The following is a 10,832-nucleotide window of genomic DNA, read 5'->3' as shown; positions in this document are numbered from 1 at the left end:
CCCCCCCCCAACACCTCCCAATAAAACTGATTTGCTGTGGCATGTATTGTTTTGGAAAATAAATCAGTCGACTCTTTCCACTTCATGCACTCGTGACATCATTTGTTTCCCCTCTTAACTCAATTATTGTCACTTAGTTCATCTGTAGGGCAACAATGACTTGTAGCTACAGTATACAGGGCCCTTCCCACTCTCTGCAGCCTGACAGAAAGGAGTAGGAAACGGTTACGCCTTGAGCCTGTAAGTTTGTCAAAGTTAAATACAAGAGAGAATATTATCCGCCTTATTTTTCTGTCATCCAATCCTCTTTTTCCCGCCTCGAAAATAAGCTTTAAGGTAATTGTGTCATTGTGTCATAAGGCAGAGGGAAAATGGTAATCCATTAAATTGTATTCCGTGTTCTCTGTTGCTTTTGTAGTACAGAGCGACACCACAGGATTTTGGAAAGGTGAATTATGAATAATTGCCTTTGATCCAGGAAGCCTGACGAGTAATAACATTTAATGCTATAGCTGATCGATGAAACTGAGGCTCCGTGTTTTTTATGTCAGAAAAATCAGTTTGTCAGAAGCTTGTTTATTGTCATATTCACAAGGAGAAATTGTGATTTACTGCCACGAAACTGCTCAGTTTACTTATGTTTACTTTGCTCAACCTTCAACCTTTGCAGCCTGAAATGTTCAGCAGCTGAAAGTTTGGAAGGAAAAAAAGCCATTTGTGGTGAATAATTTAGTGTTAAACACAAGAGGGGCCAGATGTTACTGAACACACACGTTTGAAAAGGTCTTTGTTGTGTCAATTAGTTGATTAAGCATCATCCTCTCCCCTGCTGCCGCCGGAAACCCGATCTGTTTTTAAACGGATTCACATTACAGTGGAGAGCAAGAGAAAGGGGACATTTTCAATTACATGTCAGCACATATGACTGACAGTCAGCCACCATTTGATCAGGCTTTTACTTTAATTGCTTGCATTTCATTAAGTATAATCATTTATGGTGGAATTTAATCAGTGAGGATTCAGCCGCACACTGTGTGGACTCAGGCAAGGCAAACAGACAGGAGAATACGTTCAATTAAAGTATGAGAGGTGGCAGACAGCCTCATCATTGGGCTTAATTCACCTCTAAAACTAGCAATATGTCGGTGTTTAATTAGGTTTATACCACTCAATTCAGCATTCTTAGATTTTGTACATGCCGGTCAAAGCCATCAGCTCAGTAAGTGGACAAACAACTGTGTGATAAACACTTCTAATCAGCAAATTAGTGAATGAAAAAATCTTTGACTATTAACAGTGAAAACTTAAAGACTGGAAATGAACAACACAGGCCTCACCTCTAACATTTTAAAAGGGTTTGAAAGACAGAAAACTGAAAAGCCTTTTGTTTTTAAAAACTATTTCTTCCCACACTAAATACTTCCTTCCTACACAAAATCTCTAAGATGCCTTCCGTAGATGCAATCTTTTGCAGAAAAAGAGGACAACGTCAGCAAAACACAAAGACACAAAGAAGACAGAGAGTGAGCAAGCGAGCATGAGTGGGTATGAGGAAAGAGTAAAGGAGTGAGAGCCAGACTGAAAAATAGAGAGAGAGACACAGAAAAGAAGCCCTGAGCCGAGCCTTATGACGAGAGCCTTGGCTCAGCAGGAAGTCTTCATCCTCCTAAATATTTAGCAAGCACCTGATTCTCAGCTGATGGTCCAGACCTGGCCATATTAGGTCAGGAACATCACAAGACCTGATCCTCCACCACCTGCCAGTGGAACGCACTTCCACATCATGTCTCCTTCTCTGTCAGACTCTCTGGTTCACCTGTAAGGAGGAAATCTTTTTTTTTTTGCAAAGAACTACATTACCCCTGCGACTGATGGAAGATACTGTATGTCACTTGTGGATTTAAAAGAAATCTTTGGTTTGCTGATCTAACAAATTTTTAATCCAAAATATGAGTAGATAGGTAACAAACTGTTATGGAGAATTTCTGTCCGTCAGCAGAGCAGTGAAGCACTCTTAATTGCTTGCACACAGTTAATAAACCCTTGTTTTTTGCTTTGGAAATAAGCAGATAAATGGAAAATGCAGTCATATGACGAATGGTGATTGGATTCTAAAGGGTCAGGCCACCTGAATGACATAAAAACATATTTTACTTTTATCAAGCAAGAGAATTTTGGTTTTCCACAAACACGTGGAACAGTTATGAACTTCTTTCTAGTGATTAATATACAAACTGTTGAGAATGTGTTCTGATGATGATTGGTTTCTGGAAACATGTCTCTCGTTGAGTTGTGTCGTTGAGTCGTTGAGTTTTTTAATATTTTTTTTAATTTTAGGGCTTTAAAAATACCACAAACAAAATTCCATTCACCCTCATATTGAAGTGGAGGGACCGATATTTTCAGAACCTGAGCAAATGAAACCAAAGTGGTCTGCGTGGCTCGATGGTGGATGGGGTACCTGAGAGGGTAAACCAACCATTGAATCAATAGACCCATACCATGCTAGTGTCTCGGGGGCCGGCTAGTCCCCCGCTTTGGTCTGAACTGATGTGTTTCAACAACGATAGTAACCAAGATACTTTATACAGATGTTCATATTCCCCAGAGGATGAATCCCTATGACTTTGGTGATCCCCTTACTTTTCCTCTAGTGGCACCACAAGGTTGATAATTCTGGATCTAAATGAAATGTCTCGTCAAATTGGTTAAATCACCATGACATTTTGTGCTGACATTCATGTTCCCCTCAGGATGAACTGTAATCACTCTGTTGAGCCATTAACTTTCTAACTTCAGCATTTTTAATTTGACCATGATTATTTACCTGTAAAACAAATGATGTTCCCATCATCGTCAGCTGTGCTTTGTGTTTTGTGCCAATTACCAAATGTTGGCATGCTAACAGGCTAAACTCCTGCTTGAGGCTCCTCCCTCAGCACGATAGCATTGTGAGCATCCTACAATGCTGAATTTAGCATTTGGCTCAGAGCACCGCTGTGCCTAAGTACAGTTTCACAGAGCTGCTGACTCGGTTATAGTCTGTATCTTGGTTTTATTGTGATCACGTAGCTCAAAGTGATACTCGGCCGACTTTCAGTTAAATGTTTTGTCTTCATCTCTAAAGAAATCCACTACCAGACGTTAGTTTCACCATCAGCACCATGCTGCATTTGGCTTGTTAACGTTTGCTCATGCTTCTGGCTGAAATGCCACAAATGAGCAGAAATATAATGAAGGAGAAGCAGCAGGAGACAGACATAAACAAAACTTTCTCTTTGACTGTCTTCTCTGTCATTGTCTCTCAGTAAGAAATGGGGAAAACCACGAGGCAGTTTCATTCATCCTATATGCAGGACGCCACGCGTGGGTGTTCACCCAACAGATGGACATCCTGAGCTACATTATAATCAGGTTATCCAGTGAGAAGAGGGACAACTCATCATTGATGGGCATGTAATTTGCATAAAAGTACACAGTGCTGTGAAACCCCCCCCCCCCCCCATTGCCTGTGACATGTGCCTTCAGTGCACTTTAATGCACAGTGCAACAATGAAAAGACAAGACGTGCCGACGAGACAACAGGCGTTTTTAAAAAAAAAAAAAAAAAAAAGAAATTCATGAGCAATGTAGAGTTCACTCCTCTTGTGCCATTTGTTTTTAAACTGCTGCAGCTCTGAGTGCTGTTAATACTTTGTGCATCAGTTTGTTCTTGTTTTCCAGACAGTGTTCAGTAGCAGCCTCTGGGGCTTGTCTACAGTCAAACAGGCTTCCTCCTCTCTTTCTCTGTTTTCTGTCAGTTTTAAGTGATAGAAGACAAGGGTGAGGGATGTCATCAACAAGCGGCTGTACAGGAGTGTGTTGTCTGTTGACGCTGGTCTCTCCTGGCACATGCGAGAGCTGTCACTTTTCCTCTCAATCACAAAATCTTGAGTGTCAAAACACAGAGGCAGAAATTATATTCAGAATCTTTGGCCACCATCTGCATGAATTTCATTTTTTAAATATGATTTCAGATCTAAATATCAATAATAATAATAATAATAATAATAATAATAATAATAATAAAAATAATGTCTGAACTTATTAGTAGCATGTACTTCATTAAAACCCTGCATCAGAATTTAAATGTTAAATTAGAGGAAAAAAAAAACAAAAAATCTTGCTGTATTTATTTTCTCAGTTTCCTGTGCTTACTCTTTTGTATCGTAATGGCAATATTTTCACAATGTTCCCCACCATCTGTGGGAATGTGATACCTTTCTATGGCTGAGTGAAAGAAGGGGTGGGGGGAGGAAGTGGTGTTCTCTAATCCCAGAATCCCTCACATCGAATCATGCAAATTTGGTGCACTTTGAAGCGAATCCAGCTCCTACCATATGCAGAGTGAAAACAACAATCTATTATGCATGCATTGCACCAAGCTTATGGTAATGTTATTTCTCTGCTATTCCTATAAAGTCAAATTTGCAGATGCACAACATATCTAAAGTTTCTTTCAAAATAATATTTGTCTCATTGTGGTGTGTATTTGTGAATAACAAGCAAAGCGTTTGGAGGTAGCTGCTGAGATCTGTTTGTGTCTCGCTATGGAAGTGATGCTTGAAACATTGGATGGGTGATATTTTCTTCTCCCAATCTGTATTTGAGAGGTTGTATTTTTCCTGTATTCACACTGAGTATGTTCTCATGATTCAAGTTCTGCTCTTCAAAGACAGCGACACAATTGAAAACGTCCTGTGATACAATGCTATTTGTTTTTCATGGTGTTTGGCACTGCTCAGCACCAAGTAGCTTAGCGTTCACATCTCAATGTCTTTGTCACATTACTCAGTAACAGACCACGTTATCTTGCCAGAGAAACATGACGAAGTTCGAGATCTGCATCATAAACTTTCAATGACCAGGTATGTGTTTAAGCACTCAGGCTGCTCCTCACAACAAAAACTGCCGGGCACTTTCCCATCATATTTCACAAGCCAAAAAGCTGTCAGTGCGCTTTGTTGCTCTTTGTCTACGGGTGGATTAAGAACACAACATCAATGATATTTCCATTTGTTCAATGGATAATTAGGGCCCACGACATGCCAAGAATCATTTTCCATCTTGGCTCATCCTAATTTGGGGGAGGAATCATGCAAAGTGTAATTGGCAAGACGAGATGTGACTGGTGTCTCCCAAGCGGATCCACGCTTTTGTTACAACACGCAGTCCTTAATGAAAAGACGGGCGGCTCGCTTGATTATGTTGTGTCGTAATATAAAATCATATGCGTAAGCCTTCCAACACTGCACAAGTAAACTATCTGTCAATCTATCTATCTATCTATCTATCTATCTATCTATCTATCTATCTATCTATCTATCTATCTATCTATCTATCTATCTATCTATCTATCTATCTATCTATCTATCTTTTTCCCTCCCTCAGAGCATCTGAAAGAAGAAACTACTGAAAGCAACATCAGCAGGTTTGAAACTGTCTGGGTCAGTGTGGGTGGCATTGAAGAAGGGATGGCATACCATTGAAATGACACACACACACACATGCACACCTACACACACACACACACACACACACACACACACACACACAAACGTACACGTACACGCACACGCACACACACACACACACACGCAGACAAGCACACTTTGTGGTGTACCTGTGACAGTACTGTTATGAAAGATGACAGTGTGTCAACCAGTTTCTTGTTGATTATGAAACCTATTTCACACACCGAGGTACTGTTTTCCTGCAATGCTGCATGTGCCCAAACCTTGTACATACACTATGTGTCAGTCTACACCCCTGATGATGGATTCATATGTGTTTTGTTCCAGTTAAACACACCGAGGATCCTTTAGAAGACCTTTAACACCCTGAACACAAAGTCCCCCCGTTGATTTTCCCCTTAAGTTTATTTACAGCAAGATTGAAGAATATCTGCGTATAGCACAATTACTGTCACACTGTCTGACAGTACTGGCTTGTTCCTGTTCTTATCCATATACACTGAGAGAAATATTATTATATATAATGTATAATACACCTCCAAACTTACTGTGATGCTTTTTCAAGGTTGCACCACTCCATCAAATGGAAATATTCGAAATATTTCGTGCATCATTTTATCCAAATTTCTTCAAAAGCCTGACCTACTTGGCATCTCTGGAAACTGGAATTTAAAATGAAGCTCAGCGCTGAACAATGCTTGGCTGCACAGCATGACTTTGTAATGACTGGGTCACCAACAGGTCAGAGTGGTTTACATTTCAGGTTTTTTTTTGGTGCATACATACAGTATAGTACATACACAACACTGATACACGCACACAAACATGCACACAGCAGTCACACCCATGCACCCATTATGCACATGAAGCCTCATAGCACGAGCATGCACCTTATAAATCCACAGGATTTGGGGAATTAAACTGTTCAGCTACTGTTGCGAGTGAGTGTGGCACAGTAGGGGCAGCTGCATATCATGCAGGATGAGAGATGGGACGTGGGGTGGCTTTATCACTCAAACTGGCCTCATGGAGCCCGGTGCTCTCTGCCAGCCAGACTCCAAGTTATTCTGTGCCAGTGGAGCATTGATTTTCCACACTGTTAGCTCACATTATTCCCCCTTTCCTCAGAGGAAAATTGCTGGGATGAAAAAAAAAAAAGGACTCCCTGTGATCGATTGGTCCACTGCACTACTGAATTCAGGTTACAAGCTGAGGGAGATGAGGAGAGAGGGAGAGCAGCGAGGGAGGGAGAATGAGGATGAAGACGGTGCACAGCGGGGGGGGTTTGCATGTTAGTCTCATTGAGGTAAATATGGACTTGTAAAACTAGGGCTGAGGAGGAACAGACACAGTTGTAAAACAACAGCGGCACAGCAGTTCACATGTGTTTTACACCCATTTAACATTTCGAAAAAAAAAAATCACCATTTTGCACTTTTGTATGTGATAATTAACTTCTTGCTGAGCGCTTTGTCACAGTTCTTTGCAGAGGCCTCACACAACAGTGTATGAGTTAAGGCCTATCAACCCGGTAGAGTCTTGTAACTGCACTCTTTTAAATTGTATTACAGTAACCTTTCCAAAAATAAAAAAATGTGGGCTGGCTACTCACATAAAGATCCTAAAAATATCTGCAAAACATATCTGTGAATCTGTGATCATACACTTTTTGTTTATTCAACAGTCATTTTTTCACACATTAAATAATTAGTTAATATCCAGAAGTATTGGATACAAAGCCAACAGCAGCAACAGAACACAATGTTGTATATGGAATATTATTTTCCTTTCTTCAGAAAAAACTGGCAACAAAGAGAGAACATCAAGAGCATGAAGTCGGTATGAAAATAGCCCCTGCCATCAACAGCCAGTCACTTAGCCATTTACTATTAATAAATAATGCTCCATCTTCCTCTCAGCCACTGCTTCTACTAGTTTTAAATGGTATACGTTTTCATTAATGTCAGTTGGTTCTTCTTTATTGTGCCATCCTGCATGTTAGGTGAGCCTTTCCCTCAGCCTCTTAAGACCATTATGTTAGCAGTGATGCATATGAACTCATTTTCACATGATGGATGTGGAGGACGGGGAGAGGCACAATGGCCCATACAGCAGCTCATCTCTGAGTGTGAAAACAGCAGCTTCCTGTGTGTTTTACTCTGAAACATCAGCTCGTTGCATACGCTGTGTTAGATATTAAGGGTATGACTTTTAACCATGCTAGCGGTTCAGCTCTGGGGATGCCAGTGACGGTTTGTCGGTTGGTCTGGACTGAAATGTCTCAACAACTATTTGATGGATTGCCGTGAAATGTTTTACTGACATCCGTGGTGCCCGGAGAATGACTCCTAACGACACTGTTCTCCACGAGGGCTCAGTGATTCTGCAAAGAGATGTTACTGTTTAATTTTATTTTTAGATATAAATTTTGAATGCAGTGGGCATCACAAACAAAAAAACTCCATTCACCTTCATTGTACTGGAGTGGCTGCAGAAATCTCAGACAGATGTAAGCAAAACAAAAATATCTTCGTGGTTAGACAGCACTATAGTCAAGTATAGGCAGCCTGCATGAAGCTGAAAAATATTGTATGAATAAGGATCCTGGAGGACTATTTCCATGCAGAAGCCCAGCAGGTAAACATTAGTTCCCCTGAGGAAAACCCATATCTAAAGTGTACACTTTCATACCACAGAAAAGGCTTTTTAATGAAAACGTGTCCTCCACATTTCTTATTTTAATACCATGATGCTGCCTTCATTTACATATGTAGAGATGAACTGGCCATACACTGCTGTGGGTCTTGTTTGGGTTAAGAGACTTACATAAACCTTTGATGTTGTTTGATTGAGTTTCCCTGTTGCCATGAATAAATCAAGTCACACTATTTCCAACAAAAGATGAGGCAGCCCCTCCATTTCTGACTGAGCTGGAGGTCATGATGATTACAGTCATGATATTAAATACCGCTTTTATTCACTTAATCTCAGAAAATATACCGGGCATTGTTGCGTGATGGTCATAAATTAAAGGCTCTCTCCGTAGATATCTGACCTTATACACAGTGGTTATATTTACATATCTTATCAAAGAGTTCAACATTATTATAAGCATGTTGTTAGTTTTTCCACAGATCACTGAAGATGTGGGTTTAATCAAGGTTTTTACAAATGTTGCTGATGTAAACAAACCTTGAAAAAGCTGGATTTTAGTGCTTGTGTGTATCAACACGGAGAGTGTTTCCATCCCTGTGTTTCGAATGTGATTCTTTTGTGTCAGATTTAAATTACAGATTAAAGGAGAAAGATGTTTATGTGTCACAGAAAACTGTACATACAAATAATGTTTCTCATAATTACAGGGTAATCTCACAGGTTGAAGAAATAATAAAAAAAAAATGTTTTAATTAAGTTATTTAGATTTCACCTTTCATAGGAAAATCTGATTGAGTAGTTAGGTTCATAAAAATGTTCTTTGCTTTAAATTACCTTGTTATTTCTCTATGTATACAATTAGTCATAAAAGTTGAAAATTAGCACTTATCGTAACACTATGGTAATTACCCTCTCACAAAACAAAACCAAAAACAAACATACTTCTCATCCTAAAGGCCAACAATCTTTGTTTTCATATTTATCTAAACAGGGCAATTCCTTTTTTAGGGGAGGGGGCAAAATGGGTGATAAGCATTGTCACTTTAATTACATCAAAGTAAATATTTCATATTGGCCAAATCAGATCTTGTGGCTGAAACATTCTTGTAAATGGAATTTTATCTGTAGCTCGGGACCATTAGTGGCACTGAGTTCTGTGGCAGCCTAGAGGACGGTAATTAAGTCCACTCAGCCGTGACTAAACATTTTTGACATTTTTCCTAGTCTGGAATGAACTGTCAGTGTGCAGAGAGAGTAACCATCTTGTCACTTTGTGTTTGTATAAGAATAGCAGAAAGCTGGGTGCTGCGCTGCAAGTCCAGAGTTTCATATCAGACATTTTTCATTATCCAAAAAAGAAGAAAAAAAAGAAAAATGAAAATGCAGAAAAAGTGAAAATGGTGGTGGCTTAAACACGGGTTTTTCTGTCTATCTGTACAGCACGAGGTGCGTGCGTGTGAAACTGTGTATGTGTGTGTGAGTGTGTGTGTGTGTGACTGAGATAGAGTGAGAGGAAGAAAGACACAGACTGTAACCCATTTCTAATTCTAAGTTATTTCATTTCACCACAGTGCTGGGAGACGAGCAGCCTAAAATACTGTATGTGAAAAAATTCAGAAGATGTTTTTCGAGCTCAGTTAATGCAAAGAAAAAAGTAGGACACATTTGACTTTGCTCTGCATTATGGTTTGCTGATGGATCAAAGCTGTCAGAATAGCCCAGTTTCTCATGAGCGCTTTTGTTAGATTTTCTCTGTATTTGTTTGGACCTTCGACCAAGGTGTGTGCGTCTGTGCATATGTGCATATGTGTGTGTGTGTGTGCAAGCACATTCATTAGTAAAAACTAAGGTCGATTTCAGCAAAGTTGCTGCATATTGTGATACATTTTGCATCTCATTCCAGTAAGGCACCGGGGTACTAATATTTTTCTCCTCTTGTGCGTGTGGATATAATGAGTTACAGTGGTATCGAAGACAAAATCCAGAGATAACAAGGTGACTTTGAACTTGCCTCTGAAGATATTCCACTGGCATCCTTAAGAAGAAGAAAACAACCAATGCTTTAATAGCCAATACAAGCATTCCATCAACTTTGGTATGCTTGAGTAAATTGAATACCCCTGCTTTGCCTTTTGTTCTAGAAAATGCATCAAATTGATTGAAAGAAGCAATTACGGTACCAGGGAGCAGTATTGATTTTATGAAAGTGTGCAATTACTTTAATTGGAATAACCGAGTCTCGATTAGATGTTCGTAGTAGGCTATGTTCAAAAAAATGTCTGCATTTTACATAGTTGTTTTGATTTTGAGCAAATTCCATTTCCAGTGCAGCCCAACCTTTGTACCTGATTAGCCTCTTCATTTTCTTCTGTAACCATTTTCTCTTGGGATTCAAAAGACATTCAATCAACAGGGGTTCATAGGTAATGAAAAAAGTCAATGGGATCATTACTGAAAATTCTTTTCAGTGCCATGTGTTTGAACAATTCTTGTGCACAATGCTGGATTGGATTTGTGCATCCCAGCAGAAGGACACAGTGCCGTGAAAGCCCCATTATGAGCAAATGAGAACTCTGTTTTAGCCCTGAATGTGTTGGTTGCCAGGTACGATTGAAATGCATCTTCTGTTCTAGCAATACTGAGTTAGACCCAGAAAAAAAAAAA

The sequence above is a fragment of the Seriola lalandi genome, unplaced genomic scaffold (assembly GCF_002814215.2).
Source record: "Seriola lalandi dorsalis isolate HSWRI2012SDOR001 ecotype SW California unplaced genomic scaffold, Sedor1 jcf7180002054861, whole genome shotgun sequence".
NCBI classification, from domain to species: domain Eukaryota; kingdom Metazoa; phylum Chordata; class Actinopteri; order Carangiformes; family Carangidae; genus Seriola; species Seriola lalandi.
The sequence above is the reverse complement of the archived record's forward strand: the minus strand, read 5'-3'. Positions refer to the sequence as shown.